At 45.7% G+C, this 14,669-nt stretch overlaps 4 non-coding genes across 4 annotated transcripts; all 4 read right to left on the reverse strand.

Moving 5' to 3' along the window:
- Nucleotides 1-6,254: 6,254 nt before the first annotated feature.
- Nucleotides 6,255-6,336, reverse strand: trnas-gcu (transfer RNA serine (anticodon GCU)). The gene has a single exon. It is a non-coding gene; the product is annotated as a tRNA-Ser (tRNA).
- Nucleotides 6,337-9,062: 2,726 nt separating this feature from the next.
- On the reverse strand, nucleotides 9,063-9,204 carry LOC148643290 (U4 spliceosomal RNA). The gene has a single exon (XR_015929499.1). It is a non-coding gene; the product is annotated as a U4 spliceosomal RNA (small nuclear RNA).
- A 1,170-nt stretch (nucleotides 9,205-10,374) lies between these two features.
- Nucleotides 10,375-10,516, reverse strand: LOC148643291 (U4 spliceosomal RNA). The gene has a single exon (XR_015929414.1). It is a non-coding gene; the product is annotated as a U4 spliceosomal RNA (small nuclear RNA).
- A 230-nt stretch (nucleotides 10,517-10,746) lies between these two features.
- LOC148643292 (U5 spliceosomal RNA) lies at nucleotides 10,747-10,863 on the reverse strand. The gene has a single exon (XR_015929315.1). It is a non-coding gene; the product is annotated as a U5 spliceosomal RNA (small nuclear RNA).
- Between the last annotated feature and the right edge of the window lie 3,806 nt (nucleotides 10,864-14,669).

Here is a 14,669-nt window from a genome sequence, read left to right on the forward strand (position 1 = left end):
TATTTAGAAATGAGTTATTTCAAGAAGAAAATGTTCAGAATAATTGCAAATCTAGCAGGATAGAGAAAGCACAGAAAACAGGCAGTTAGATTGATCAGATTAGTATGAAAAGTTATTTAGCAAAGGGAATGAGAAGGGTGACAAACTAGTATGCTTTAGATCTTTTTATCTGGAGCAGGGAAAACTGATCATGTTTCTCTATAACAATAATAAAAAACTTTATTTTATATATCACCTTTAAAAGTGGCATCTCAAAGCAATACAGTAGATATAAAAACAGATAAAAGGACCACAGATTACAAAGTAAATACATATAAGAAAGACAAGCAGTTAGAGGTGCTACCAAAATTAGAAAATGAAGCAGATACAGACACTAAGTCTTCTGAAAAGAAAGGTTCTGAGGTTAGATTTAAATGCACTCAGGGTACGTGACTGATATCACTGGGAACACAAATTGAGAGCTCTGGGGTGCAGCTAGAGAAGACCCTGTCACCCACAGAATGTAGATGTTCTTGAGGACAGCTAGAAGACCAGAGTCAGACGGACAAAGGTGGGGAGTAGACAGATAATAAGCCATATACTGTAGGTACTGAATGAGGATGAGGATTTTGAAGTTGACTCGAAACCTGATAGGTAACCAATGCAAGGACTTGAAAACAGGTGTAATGCATCCCTGATAGGATTCTAGCTGTCATATTCTGAACATATTGAAGATTGCTCAGTGTGGATTTAATTTCCCCAGTGAACAGGATGTGGATTTATTAATTCTAGAAAAAAAAGCCTTTCTTGATTTCTCTAGTTCTTAGTTTCTCTTGTTCCCTTTAAAATAAACTATTATTCCACAATGCAGAGTATTACATGGACAGTATTTACACATGATATTTGTGATTTAAAGAAATGAACACAAGCAGCTTTTCGAGATTTAAGTGTTGGCTGAGTTATTGCAGGATAAAAAACTAGAGATGTTGGTAAGAAGATAATTTTGGGATAGCTGAGGAATACACTGATAACAAGAACACTTCCTAATGGGGTTAGGCATACTTTTGATGAAGATGATGAAGTTAACAGACTGTATGTTTACATAGATACTGAAATGAGGATTGTATTTTAGATTTTGTGTAGTTGCTAGCATTGAACTGTGTGTTGGATGCACATGAATTGAAGGAATGGGCAAACATCGCTGATGCGGATCCACAGAGCCAGCATATTAAGATGTTTATAATTAGAGGCAATTTGTTTAAATAACTAGGTATGGATACTGATGTGCAAGAGAGGTGGAAAGGCTGTAAAGCCAGCACTATAAAATATTTTATTCTCAGTGAGATGCTGCCATTTCATAGTGGGTTTCTAACACTGTGTATAGTTCAATCCACACAGTGCCTTAACTTCCATCCATTTCTAATCTCTTTATCCAGTACAGAGGATTTGGAGCCTATCCCAGTAAGCAACTGACACAAGGCAGAATACACCCTGGACATAGCGCCAGTCTATCACAGGACAGACAGACACAAACACACACACACCAGGGCCAGTTTTCCCATAAACCAATTAACTTACCAGTATGTTTTGGAGTGCGAGAGGGAGTCATATCACACATATGGAGAAAAACCATGTAACCCAGAGAGAACATGCAAACCCCACACACACAGGATGGGACCTGGGACCCCAGTGCTCCAAGATAGCAATGCTAACCACTTTGCCACCATTATAAATGAATGGATATCTTAGTTATCTTTCTAGTTCACAGGTTTGCATGCAAAATTTAATTTTGAAAGCCACTGAGACATCAGGTACTACTGTTGTATTTATGAAAAAGAAACAAAACAAAAAGCATACTAACAACTGTGCCATCCTACTCTTTAGTTAATACAATTTATTATTTATAAACAGTTAACATTGTTAGCAAAATATTTTGAATTATATTTAACCCTATTTTTTCTTTAGTTTTGTATTTAACTTATTATATGATAGTCAGATTTAATGTATATTTGAACAATGAAAATATATTTTTACAAGATGCGGGGGAAAGTGCAACAAATTATTACAGTGCTAAATTTAATATTAATTGCAAATAGTTTATGCTAACACCTAACTTTCTTAATTAGATGTATTTAAAACAGTGAACTAAGTGTAACATACCATTCAGAAATACAATCGAGAATAGTTTTGTGGTGTTTGTATGGATGAAACGTTTCTAAAATGTATAACGTAACAAAATTAAAGACGATTAAAATCTGTAATCTTTCCACTTGTAATGTCATTAGACAGAACAAGAAGTTTCTGCTTTGTCTAAGGATGGTATCAAAAAGTAGTCTAAGTGGTGAGAAAGCTGTGCTTAATGATAATTAAGTGACTTAAAAGTAAAAAGAGATAGTTCATATTGCTTGATTAATTTTAAAAACTAAGTTATAAATGCAGACGCGATCGCTGCCATAAGCACTCCAGGCAGTAGAACGTTCGTTCTGTACTGCTGCGCTCCGCGGCTCCTCCCTCTCTCGGTGCCGCGCCCCTCTCTGACGGAGCGCTGTGGGCGCAACGCTATTTTCAGAGCCTCTGATTGGGAAAAAAAGACCTGCTGATCAGTTTCACACACCAGGAAGAGAAAAGAATGGGATTTTTTCTCTTCGAAACGTGTGTTGTCTTGATGAAATTCGTGTATTTTAAACGTTTAATTAAGAAGTAAAAACCTTACAGCGTACACAAAGATTCTGAGCTGATCACGAGGAAGAAAAATCACCCATTTTTCGCGCATAAAAAGTGGTTTTTAACTCTCGAAACCTGTTTTTATATGTTTTAAAGTCGTGCAATGTCTAAGTTAAGCAGGAACACATCATTATATCTCATTATTTATTTATTTTTTTTTTAATTTAAAAATCGTTTTCCCAGCCTAGTACAGGCCGGGCAATTCTGAATTTCTGCATCAATTTCGCAACACTGGGGATCTAAACAGGTTTTACAAGCTTTAACACAGGCGTGTGCGTTCTTGTGGCTATACACCGAATGGTAGTTAGTGCAAAAATATGCCGCCCCCACAAAAGCTTTAATATTTAAAACCCCATAAAAATGCAGTAGAACAAAAAGTATTTTAGAATTAGGTGGTGTGGGCCCCATTGTAAAATATTTCCAATCACCCTTGTCGTGGTACAAAATTTTAATGACCACCTTGCTTTCCTGCTTTCCAAAAGATCAGCACCGTGTACGAAGGAGCCACATTAAAACTACTCGAACGTGCAAAACGTGCGAGAAGAAGGGGCGCTTGTTTCCAGCCGAAACTTCTCGTGTGTGAGACGAGCTGACCATCGCTGCAGGAGGTGGGAGGGTTACTCTGGTAGACAGGGCTGACCTTCGGCAATAGGATTTATACTCTCCAAGATGATATTTGCACTTTCTGGAGAGGCGATTTTCTGCACTTCAGTAGCCCGATTTCGTCGATTGCGTAGAGAGGGCTGTAGAATGTGGCGCCGACTTTCCTGCTCCGTCCATGACAGGCGTGCTGGACTCTGGAGAGAGAGCACGGTCCATCAGCGCACTCCAATAAAGGCACTGGAAGCAGCTGAATCGCATTGGCGAAGCTCAGCGCTGGGCCGCTGGGCACATCTTACCACCGTTTCCGTAGTGTAGTGGTTATCACGTTCGCCTCACACGCGAAAGGTCCCCGGGTGGAAACAGACTTCAGACTTCTTTTGTCGCCACGCACAAAAGGGGATTGGGGATTCGCCTAGCGCTGTGATCGAACAGACCCACTCACCTCTTAGTGTGGCGGGATCTGCACAGTGCATGTCGCAGCGCATCCTGCTTTCACTTCAATGCGCGTCCTGATGTACCCCGGTCTCCCGTGTGACAGGTGGGGACAGGTCCTATACTAACGAGGAAGACATCGCTCTCTCCGACCCCCGGCATCGTGTCCCGACCCACCGTGCTGGAAGCCGATGCGTGCTGTGATTCCTTTACGGAGCAGAAATGACAACCGAGGAGCCGAGAGATCATTTCAGCATTTCGCGTCTGAACGTCTGAACACAAACGACCAACTCGGAATGACTTGCCTTTGACGCTTTTCAAAGCGTTCTTTGTGCACGACGACTGCGCCGCCTAGCAGATACAAATGGGTTGTACAACTTTGAACTAGCAAATGGAAGAGGGCTAAGCCCCCTCTCTTTAAGCCCAGGTTCAATCTGTCTCCCAGAATCACCAGGGCGCACACACACACACCCGTGCCGTTGAAGTGCTCTGCTTCATTTCTAAGGGCAACTCAACATTCCCTCCTACCCCGAGTGCAGAAAAGACAGCGTCTGCAGCAACAGCAGCTCAGGTCTCTGCCCATCTCCTCTGCTCTGCGGCTCCTGCGGAGTGGAGTCCTGCCTGGAGCTGTGTTTGCAGGCGGCGGCTCCCCGTGCCCTGTCTGTGCGTCGTGAAATTAATTAATAACGTTAATAAATTTATAAAGTTAATTTATAAAGTTAATAAAGTTATAAATTAGAAATTAATAACGATATAATTATATTCATGTACCGCAACACAAGAATAGTACACGCTGTACATTGTCTGTCAATAATGTTTCTGTAGTGCTTTTTCAGCACTCAGCATGTGACTGTGCTGGTGGCGCTGTGGGTTAGGTTCCTGACTTCCACGTCACACGGTCTATGATTGAATCCCATAGAACTATGACTTCATTTTTTAACAAACATTTCTTTGAAAAAATGAAACGTTTCCCTTGGTCAGAGATTAAATAAAACCTCACTTTTTTTGAGGTTTTACTGTGCAGAGTGAGGTTTTACCTCACGTTTTTTGAGCAGAAGGTTTACTGTGACCTGAGAAGGGCCAGTCACGGTGGTACACACACACGCTCTCACTCATCTGAGCTACACGGCTACCAAGATGATCTCGGGTGCGCCGAGCTGGTACGGAACATATTGAACTGATCGACGGCGAATTGTCTCTCAGACAGGCTTTTCACCTCTGAGCTCCCTGACTGACAGTAATCAGCTAGGTAGTGAAACAGTCAGCTGCTTCTAAGCCTTAAACAGCTGCATCTCGGCGCTTCCACGGAGAGATGATTTGAAAGCTGAACATCACCCATTGGGAACACCTTACTATCACTAGTTTAAGAGACTCTTAAGGTCTTGCAGAGGTGCCTGTCTAATAGCATGCGCTTTGCAAGCTATAGGTGTTTAGGTTGAGGCAGAATGCCTGTTAACAAAATGTTTTTCTAAAGGTGTGTCCAAGTGGCTGCAAAAGGACAACACTCCTGGGGCGACGTGGCTCAGCTCCTGCACTTGATTATAATGCCGTTACGTGTCGAAGCAGTAATTTACGTCATCCTACCACTGCAACACGGGGAATAGAGAGAAATGAGCACACGCTACGAATCGTCTCAATCACTCCCTAGAGTCGTAAGGCGCATTGAAGGGTGCACCCCCATCATTAATCGTTGCGCCTCTGTGAAAGGAAAGCTCTTGGGCAGTCTTTGAAACAGCTCGGATGAAACACTTGATTGCTTCCATGTGCATCTGGAGCCCACTTCTTATTTTCACTTCACGCCGCCCAAAGCATTTCTAAAACAGGAGATTCGCGTTTGGGAATGCGCCCTGCCCTACAAATAAAACAGGTCTACGGGTCTGAAACCTGCTCCACAGAAAACAGCTCTGTTGCGCTTTTGATCAAAGGGAGATTCACTGTTCTTACTTTTTGATGACATAACACCCAAAGGGGCTTCTTTGGAGCTGGATTCCAACCACCATCCTTAAGTTTCTTGGCGGTATCCTTTACAGTCCTCTGTTCGGTCAACAAGGGACTGAAGGGGGCAGCTTTCCTCACACATACAGTGCAATGTACTGTAGTGTTCCCCTTCATTGAATTCGCAGTTCTGCATCAGACCTCTAACTCGTTTCCTTAGCTTGGATTTAAGCCACGAAGCAGGCTTCTACTGTATAAACTTCTAGAGGAATCACAAACTATTTGAGAGGCCACCATCCCAGGGGGACCTGACAAAGTCTATCCCTAAACACCTAGCGCAGTCTCTCGAGAGACTGTCAAAAATCGCTTTCTCTGTTTGCATTGCAAGTGAGTGAAAATGCGGTCTCAAACCAGAGCTACTTGGCAGCAGCGGCATGTAAATACCGTAACTGTTACTGCTCGATACCGACGTTAGCCTACTATACCATGTTCAGCCACCGCTAGAAAATGTACGGCTCTAGAACCGGAGCAAACGACAGGAGGGCCAACGCCGAACGGGCACAAGTGTCAGACATGGAGCGCGACGAGGATGGGATTTGAACCCATGCGTGCAGAGCACAATGGATTAGCAGTCCATCGCCTTAACCACTCGGCCACCTCGTCAATGAAACTGGGCTGTCCGGACATGGGTTGACGCGCTCCAGATGATCTTTTTCTTTTTTTCCCACGTAATCGAGGGTCATTTTCCTGTTCCACATGCGATTTCAACATTTTCCTTGGGAGATGTCAAGCCAGCAAGCCACTGCTGTGGTTCAATGGCCAGTGTGGAGTTCAGTGGCCCTGTTGTACACAGAAAGCACATTGAGCTCCTTGGACATGAAAAGTTCCAGATAAAAGCCATTTGTCATCCTTTCTCTTGGTGTCGATGTTGCTATTGTATGTAAAGGTGGCAACTTGCTCAGCAAGCAGGCGGAGCACACACCGAATGCAGATGTGTCTGAGTGGTGTGTCCAAGTGGCTGCAAAAGGACAGCACTCCTGGGGCGCCGTGGCTTAGTTGGTTAAAGCTCCTGTCTAGTAAACAGGAAATCCTGGGTCCGAATCCCAGCGGTGCCTTTTTTTGTTCTGTGTTCTCGAACAGAACTGGTCATTATGGACAACCGCATACGTCTAGACTTAATTAAATGCAAGTATTCATTTCCTGTCTTAAACGACTTGTTTTTCTTAAAATGGATGCAACTTGCAAAACATGAAATACAAACATCGCTAATCAGTGCTCGCGGCTGGCAAAAAAAAAAGAAGTCAGCAATGTTTTTTTCTTTAACCTTAAGCCTGCTAACGGAGAAGAACCTAGTCGCCACATCACATACATCCGTTTCAACGATAAGAAGGTAACAACTATCCTCACTCCAGAGTAAATCTCACATTGAGGGCATATTTTTTTCCACTTTACCATGAGTCGGGCTCAGCTGCACAGAGGCGAGAGCAGAGCAATGAGGTCAGGGGGACAGGGGAGTCACACGCTGGCGGTTTGAACACGCAGAAGATCACTGAGGGATCCACAGTATGTGGATCCTCCGTGCGCCATCATTCCACACTCCAGACTCTGAATCCTGCCATCCGAGTTAAGACCTCGGCGGAACCTGAGGCGCAGTTCTTTCTTAAAACGTAATCTGGTGAGCATTTCTAGAATCGTACTTGTATAGATGCAGCCTTTAATGTGTTGCTAGGTTAAAATTGATGACTTCTTTAACTTCAGTAGGCAACTGCCCTCTTGATTTCGGGTTTAATTTCTTTATTACAGGGGCGCTTTTATGATGACAGAGTCATGTTCAGGTACTTTGCTTGATGGAGGAAGCTCATTTCGGACTCTGTGATCTGCTCACCTGGAAAGGTCTGCTGTACTACTACAAGAGAGAAGTAGAGTCTGGAGGAAGGGACAATTTTATGATGCTTTGGAAGGTAATGTTTTTTTTTTCTTTGAAATCGAAATGAATACTCAAGTTGTGTATAATGTAATAATTTAAGTAGAATAGATTCTAATAATATAATGATCCAGTGTGTTGCACTACTTCACTGCTTCACTGCTCTATGCCGTCTGGAAATAAATCCTCAGACTACTTACTGCCCTGGGCATGTACCAATAAATTACATAAATTAAGGTTAGAAGACATTCTGACTATATTCTAAAATATTGGACTCATATTTGTTATGATGGCAGACATGATGCTGTGTTTAATACCGGGGTTAATGGACATTATATGACTGTCAATTCTGTTTTGTTTTGGAGACTCTTGGCTGCCTATGTGGTACAGTGCAGCGTGAAGAAAACATTTTCCAAAACTGTGTCAGCTCAAAAGTTGTAAGAAAACCTTTCCAGCTGCTTTAACTCTCTTCATTTTTGTCATTTAATTGTCTGTCGGCACTATGTGGCAGCGTTGCATGACAACCCATCTCACCACAGAAAGGAACCTAACAGCTTTTGTAAGAGAGGAGAAAAGGACCTGGCCCGTACGGGGATTGAACCCACGACCTTGGCATTATTAGCACCACGCTCTAACCAACTGAGCTAACCAGTTGGCTAACCAGCCTCATGACAGCAATCCTCTCTGTGCTGCAAAAAATCGAACTCAGGGAATTTCTTTTGCCCTCCTTTGAATAGAAAGCCGTGTAATTCAGTGTACGGGCTTTCTCGTGCAGTTTCATGGTTCTTGTAACCCAAATCCTACACTGGCGTGAAGTGACCCCCCATTTCACAGCATTTTTCAGCTGATTTAAAATGTACCTAAAGGAGAAGCATTATTGAAGACCATCAATTACCATCAAAGGTTTTTGTGGTCATTTTTAATGACCACAGAGCGCTGTGACCTCGGTTTTACATCTCACCCAAGAGACAGCGCCCTTTTACAACACAGCGTCTCCGTCACTATGCTGGGGAATTGGGACCCGCACAGACCTCAGGGTGAGCGCCCCCCCACCGGCACCATTAACACCGCTTCCAGCTGGAAACTTTGTTTTTCCCTGTAGCTCACCCTCATCCGGGTACTGACCTGGCTAACACCTGCTTTGCTTCAGTGGGTTTTCAGTTGCGAGTTGCAAGGGGATGCAAGTGATGGAGCCGCTCGCTGCAAAAGCCACTGCTTTGGCTGGGAATCGAACCAGAGCCTCCCGTGTGGGAAGTGAGGATTCTACCACTGAACCAACAATGCTCAGTGCCCGGGCCTTCAAAAAAGACGCTTTTTTGGTGCTCTGTTAAAAAAGCGTCGACATTACCTCTTTCAAAAGGCTTCACTTTCCTAGTCACATTCCAAGGCTCATTGAACCCGGGCTGTTTCCTCCAGCGGTATAGTATTGCAGTTAGACAGCACGATGCCTGCAAGACTATGTCACGCTCTGACGAGACTGTCAAAAAATGCTTTCGCCGATTGTATTGCAAACCGGCGGAAGCGGGGTATTGGGAAAAGTTTTCAACTAGAAATACTCGCGCCTCGGCTAAACCTCACAGGCTACGATACTGCCAATGCGCAAAGCTGACGGTTGCCAGGCAACCGCGGGGATCCTATGGAAATCGTTATCAATCGACTCATGGCATGTCGTTGCTGTAACGCTTCATATTTGTCGTCTTCTTCTTCTAGCTTGAGGTTTTAAAGAATTTCATGACAGACAAGGGCTCCGTCGGGAACAAAGGGCGTTGTGAGAAAACCGTTGCTTATTTTCAGCAGCAGAAATACAACCCTTTAAATACAAGATGACAGAACAATGACGAAGGGCACGCCGGGAGGAACTCATGCACTACAGAGGAAAGGGGGCGGGCACGTACAGTTCACATTCAAGCCACAAGTACTCTTCTCGGATGTTGCACAAACAAATCCTAACGTCCTGAAAGCATTGCAGCATGTTTGTGTCCCACTTCCCGTGGCTGCGGGACGACTGACACGAACGGACAAACACAATCTGTGGCGTTTAGCGTGACATAGTCTTGCAGGCATCGTGCTGTCTCACTGCAATACTATACCGCTGGAGGAAACAGCCCGGGTTCGATGAGCCTTGGAATGTGACTAGGAAAGTGAAGCCTTTTGAAAGAGGTAAAGCACTGCACAACGGAACTGAGGGAGAATCTTACAATGATTTCGAATGAATTCTGTATGCGTTAAAAGACAGCTATACACAGAAAACATGCAGGACACTGCTCATGATGTTTCCCGAGCCGAAACACAGTGCGTTTTTCCAAGCCATCTGACAAAGCCCGCCCACTGAAAACTGCAGCAGATCGTGTAAATACGTTCAACTTTGTAACTACTGCACGCACAGGAAGCAGAATAAATTCCTCTTTTCAAACTGTCAAAGGTTTGCTTTGCGAACGCTGCAGGACATCGCACAATCTCTTTTGAACGGGGACAAACAATTTCTTATGGGGCGCAGTAAGTACAGACGTTTAAAAAGCTCCACTCATGCCGACGATGCAGCATGAAGAAGCGCAACCTAACGTTTGACAGACAAAAGCCGGGCGCCGCTACGAGCAATATGAAATCAAACTGACAGCACACGGCGTTTCGCGCTGACTCAAAAGTGATCTCGACAGACGCTGTTCTCTGCATAACGCTGAAAGAGCTAAAGAGCGTTTCTGTTGAGACGTAACAAGCTCGTTTCTTTCTACCATGATGTCACCATGACCAAATCTGTCTTTAAACACCTTGCTCAGTCTCTGACGAGACTGTCAAAAATTGCTTTCGCCGATTGTATTGCAAACCGGCGGAAGCGGGGGATTGGGAAAAGTTTTCAACTAGCAATAATCGCGCCTCGGCTAAACCTCACAGGCTACGATACTGCCACTGCGCAAAGCTGACGGTTGCCAGGCAACCGCAGGGATCCTATGGAAATCGTTATCAATCGTCTGATGGCATGTCGTTGCTGTAACGCTTCATATTTGCGGCCGGACACTTCCCGCCCCCCAAAGAAAAGAGCGCCAATCAGACAGGCGGAGACCGAGGACTCGCAGAGCAGACGGCCACAGTCGCCGTAATAAGAGCGATTGTGAGCGGTTTTGTTTTCTCTCTTTGACCAGCCCAGCTGCGCCCCACCCGAAGGCAGGGAAGCACAAAAATTGTATGGAACTCATTCATGCTCCTCTCCATGGAAATCTTTAGTAAAAGACAAAAGATTTGTACGACATGAAGAGAAACCAGAGTGCGTGGCTGGACAGCTGCAGGAGCCCAGGCCGCCCTCAAGTCCTCTGCCCTGCCAGTCGTGGTTGGCAATGCACCTGGCCTTACAAACGAGCCAGTGGGGCCCATTCGGCTCCGGGCTCATCGCCTGCGGCTCTCAGCTTACCTGGCAGGGGAGATACCTTGATCAGCCTGGAGTAGTTGGATTGTTTTCTTGTTTTGTGGAAGCAGTGTTTGTTTTGCAGTTTGAGATGGCAACCTTTGGATCCCGCAAGAATGCTGTAAGTTTTGAGCTTTTGGATGACCTCTTCATGGATCGTATGCAGTTCAGCAGAAAAGTGTTACAGAAGGAACTTGGCTTTGAACCTCGGCACTTGGATTTCATCTTCGCTCTCCCAGGTCAGAAAGCATTTGAGGTTGTTTTTGCTACCTATTCTCTGTTTGAACAATGTGTGGATGTGTTTGAGGCAAAAAGAGGGAAAGTTCCTGCTCTTGAGAAGATCAACTTGCAGCCTCTGACACAGAGAGAGAGGAAAACGGTGCATGTTGTTATGTTCTCGGAAATGGCAAAGACGGAGGACATTCACACCTGGCTTAAGCAGTACTGCACCGTCCACCATAGAACTGAGGTTAGAGATGTTGACGGTATAAAAACAGGAGTAAGGAAATTCGAGGGTCGCTTGCTACCGGACAATGTAAATGGAGGCTTAAGGCACCTGCCCTCTACAATCCGGCTGGGCGCCTGCAATGGCTATGTTTTTTATGTGGGACAACCAAAGGTGTGTCGGCGCTGTGGTGCTGTGGGACACCTGGCATCGTCCTGCACTGTGAAATGCTGCAAGACCTGTGGCAAACAGGGACATTTAGCCTCTGACTGTTCAATGCTGCCAAAGTGCAATTTATGTGGCTCGGAAGGACACATTTTTAAGAACTGCCCTCACGCCTACGCCAATAAACTCAAAATGAGAAAGGATGAGGCAGTGCTTGTTTCAGCCAAACCGGCCCGAAAAGCCAAAGCAAACAACAAGTCAAACAAAGAACCCTTGTTGGACAAAGAGTCTCAGCCTCCAGCCAGGATCAGTCCTGCTGTGGCTCCGGGGCCGGTGGAAGAGAAATCCACTACGCTCCCACAACCGCAGACTGCACCAGACAAGCACGAGGGTTTGAAAACCCCAGAGAACAGCGAGGACCCCTCCCCCACTCCTGCTCCTCAGAACGAGGGCCAGTGTGGGGCCCCCCGGTGGAGCGGGTCCAGCGACGATACCCAGGATTCAGCGGAGCTGCTTTTCTTAGACTCTGCAAGTGCTACAGATGCCCTCCTCTCCTCCATCCAGTCCATCACGGAGGATCTGCAGCAGCTGGTGGGTGAGGGGGAAGAGGAGACTGGTGCATCGGCTGCACCCCTTTCCCCTCAGTGCTCCCAGGAGCTGGACTTGAGGAAAAGGAAAAATGACTCTGTTTTCTCCCCGAGCGAGGAGGAAGGAGAGCATGGCGATGGGGACAGCTGGAACCCCTCCACCCCTCCCTCTACCCCCTTCCTTGAAATGGACTCCGTGAATGCTTTTACTGCTGCCACCCTGATGAAGGCTCATTCAGAGGATGGCTGGCAGGAAATTGGTAAGAAGAAAAAGAAAAAGAAGAAGGTAACAGGTGAGACAGAAGAGAAATGTGTTTTGTAAAGACTGGTTCCACTTTCTTATGTAATATGGCTCTAAACATAATTTCTCTTAACACCAGAGGTATCAATGACAGAGTTAAATGCCAGTCTGTCTTTGATTACCTCCAGCAGAGAGAGGGAGATGTGTTGATGTTGCAGGAGTGTGCTTTAGCATATCAAGAGAGGTATAAAAGCTTTGAAGATAGGTGGGATAAAGGGCCTTCTGTTTGGTCAGGGGACAATAACAACAGAGCCTCTGGCGTGGCCATTCTTTTCAAAGGATGGGCTTTCAAATTGAAAAGTATTCAGAGGGTCATAGATGGCAGGTTGCTGTGTGTGGATGTGGAATGGGGGACCGTTAACCTGCGGCTAATCAATGTGTATTGTCCTACTGACGTGGGAGGAAGGGTGGAGCTACTCAAGGCACTCTCTCCCCTATTGTTATGTAGCACAGACGTGATAGTGGGAGGGGATTTTAATTGTATCTTAGAGCACACAGACAGGCAGTCTAGCTCTCCGATAAAATTGGATTCCAGCTCACTGGCCCTGCAAAACTTAGTTCAAGACTTTAAACTCTCAGACACATATAGATGTATATATCCCACAACAGCAGGATATACATGGTCAGGGAGGAATAGCAGCTCCAGAATTGACTATTGCTTTGTCTCAGAGAGAGTGAAAGTTGTTGGGGTCACTCTTCAGCCTGTCTTCTTCTCAGATCATCAGGCTTTAGGGTGTAGAGTGGAACTCCAGGGCGGGACTGTCTTTGGAACAGGCCTCTGGAAACTCAACACAAAGCTGCTAGAGAATGAGGGGGTAGTATCCCGCTACAAGGAGAAACTATCACAGTGGTTGTCCTTGCAGTGTCTGTACGGGTCAGTAGGAGAGTGGTGGGAGGAGGTGAAGGTGAGGACTAAGGCCTTTTTCATGGCTGAGGGAAGGAAGGCTGCTGCCAGACGGAGAGGAGTGCTAGCCAGGAAACAGAGGCAGCTGCAGCGTCTCTACACGATGCTGCACAGTGGCTTCGATGTGCTCGAGGATATCACCCTTTTAAAAAGGGACATCCGGAGCATAGCCGAAGAAAGTAGTCGAGGAGTGCTGTTAAGAAGCAGAGTGCAGTTCTTGGAAGAAAATGAGAAGTGTACTCGCCTCTTTTTCAGGAAAGTGGTAGGCTCCAAGTCTGTCATGGAAAGTGTAGTTGATGAGGAGGGACGAGAGAGAACAGGGCCGAGTGCTATCCTCTCCTGCACCGAGGCCTTCTACTCAAGACTGTACAGCTCTACAGAGGTAAAGGATGAAGAAATTCATTTTTTTACCTCAAAGCTAGAAAACGTTTTGAGTGAAGAAGATAGGGAAGTACTTGAGAGGGATTTGACAGTAGAAGAGCTGAGACAGGCTATGGAGAGCTTACAGCAGGGGAAAACTCCGGGTGCTGACGGGCTCCCTAAAGAATTTTATTGCACCTTTTGGGATCTGCTTCAGGATCCGCTACTGCTCCTATTCGAGGAAAGCTATAAGACAGAATTGCTGCCTGACTCCTTAAGAGAAGGCACTATCTCTCTCTTGTTTAAGAAAGGAGCAAAGAATGACATAAAGAACTGGAGACCCCTCAGCCTGTTAGGCGTGGACACTAAGATCCTGTCCAAAGCCCTTTTCCTGCGCCTACAAAATGTAGTGGCCTCACTGGTAGGGAAAGAACAGACTTGTGGGATAGCAGGACGCCTGATGAGCGACAACCTGGCCTTGTTGAGGGATGTCTGTCTGTACTCAGAGGATCGCTCCCTCCCTCTGTGCATTTTAGGTGTAGACCTAGAAAAGGCCTTTGACCGCCTAAACCGGCAGTACTTAACATCGGTACTTGAGCACATGAAGTTTGGCCCCATCATGAGAAAGTGGATTAACCTGCTGTACACAGGTAGCAACAGCAGAGTCATGGTTAATGGCAATAGATCACGCCCCTTTGAAGTCTGTTCAGGGGTGAGGCAGGGCTGCCCATTATCCCCCTTGTTATTCGTTTTGGCTATGGAGCCCTTAGCCTGTGCCTTGCGCCAGGATCAGGCCATTAATGGGATACCAGTGCCTGGAAGTGGGGGAGGAGAGGTAAAGACATCTCTATACATGGATGACGTCACCCTGCTCCTCTCTGACAATGCCTCAATTAGCAGAGCTCTGCAG

This window comes from Lepisosteus platostomus, chromosome 22 (assembly GCF_059453375.1).
Source record: "Lepisosteus platostomus isolate fLepPlt1 chromosome 22, fLepPlt1.hap1, whole genome shotgun sequence".
NCBI lineage: Eukaryota > Metazoa > Chordata > Actinopteri > Semionotiformes > Lepisosteidae > Lepisosteus > Lepisosteus platostomus.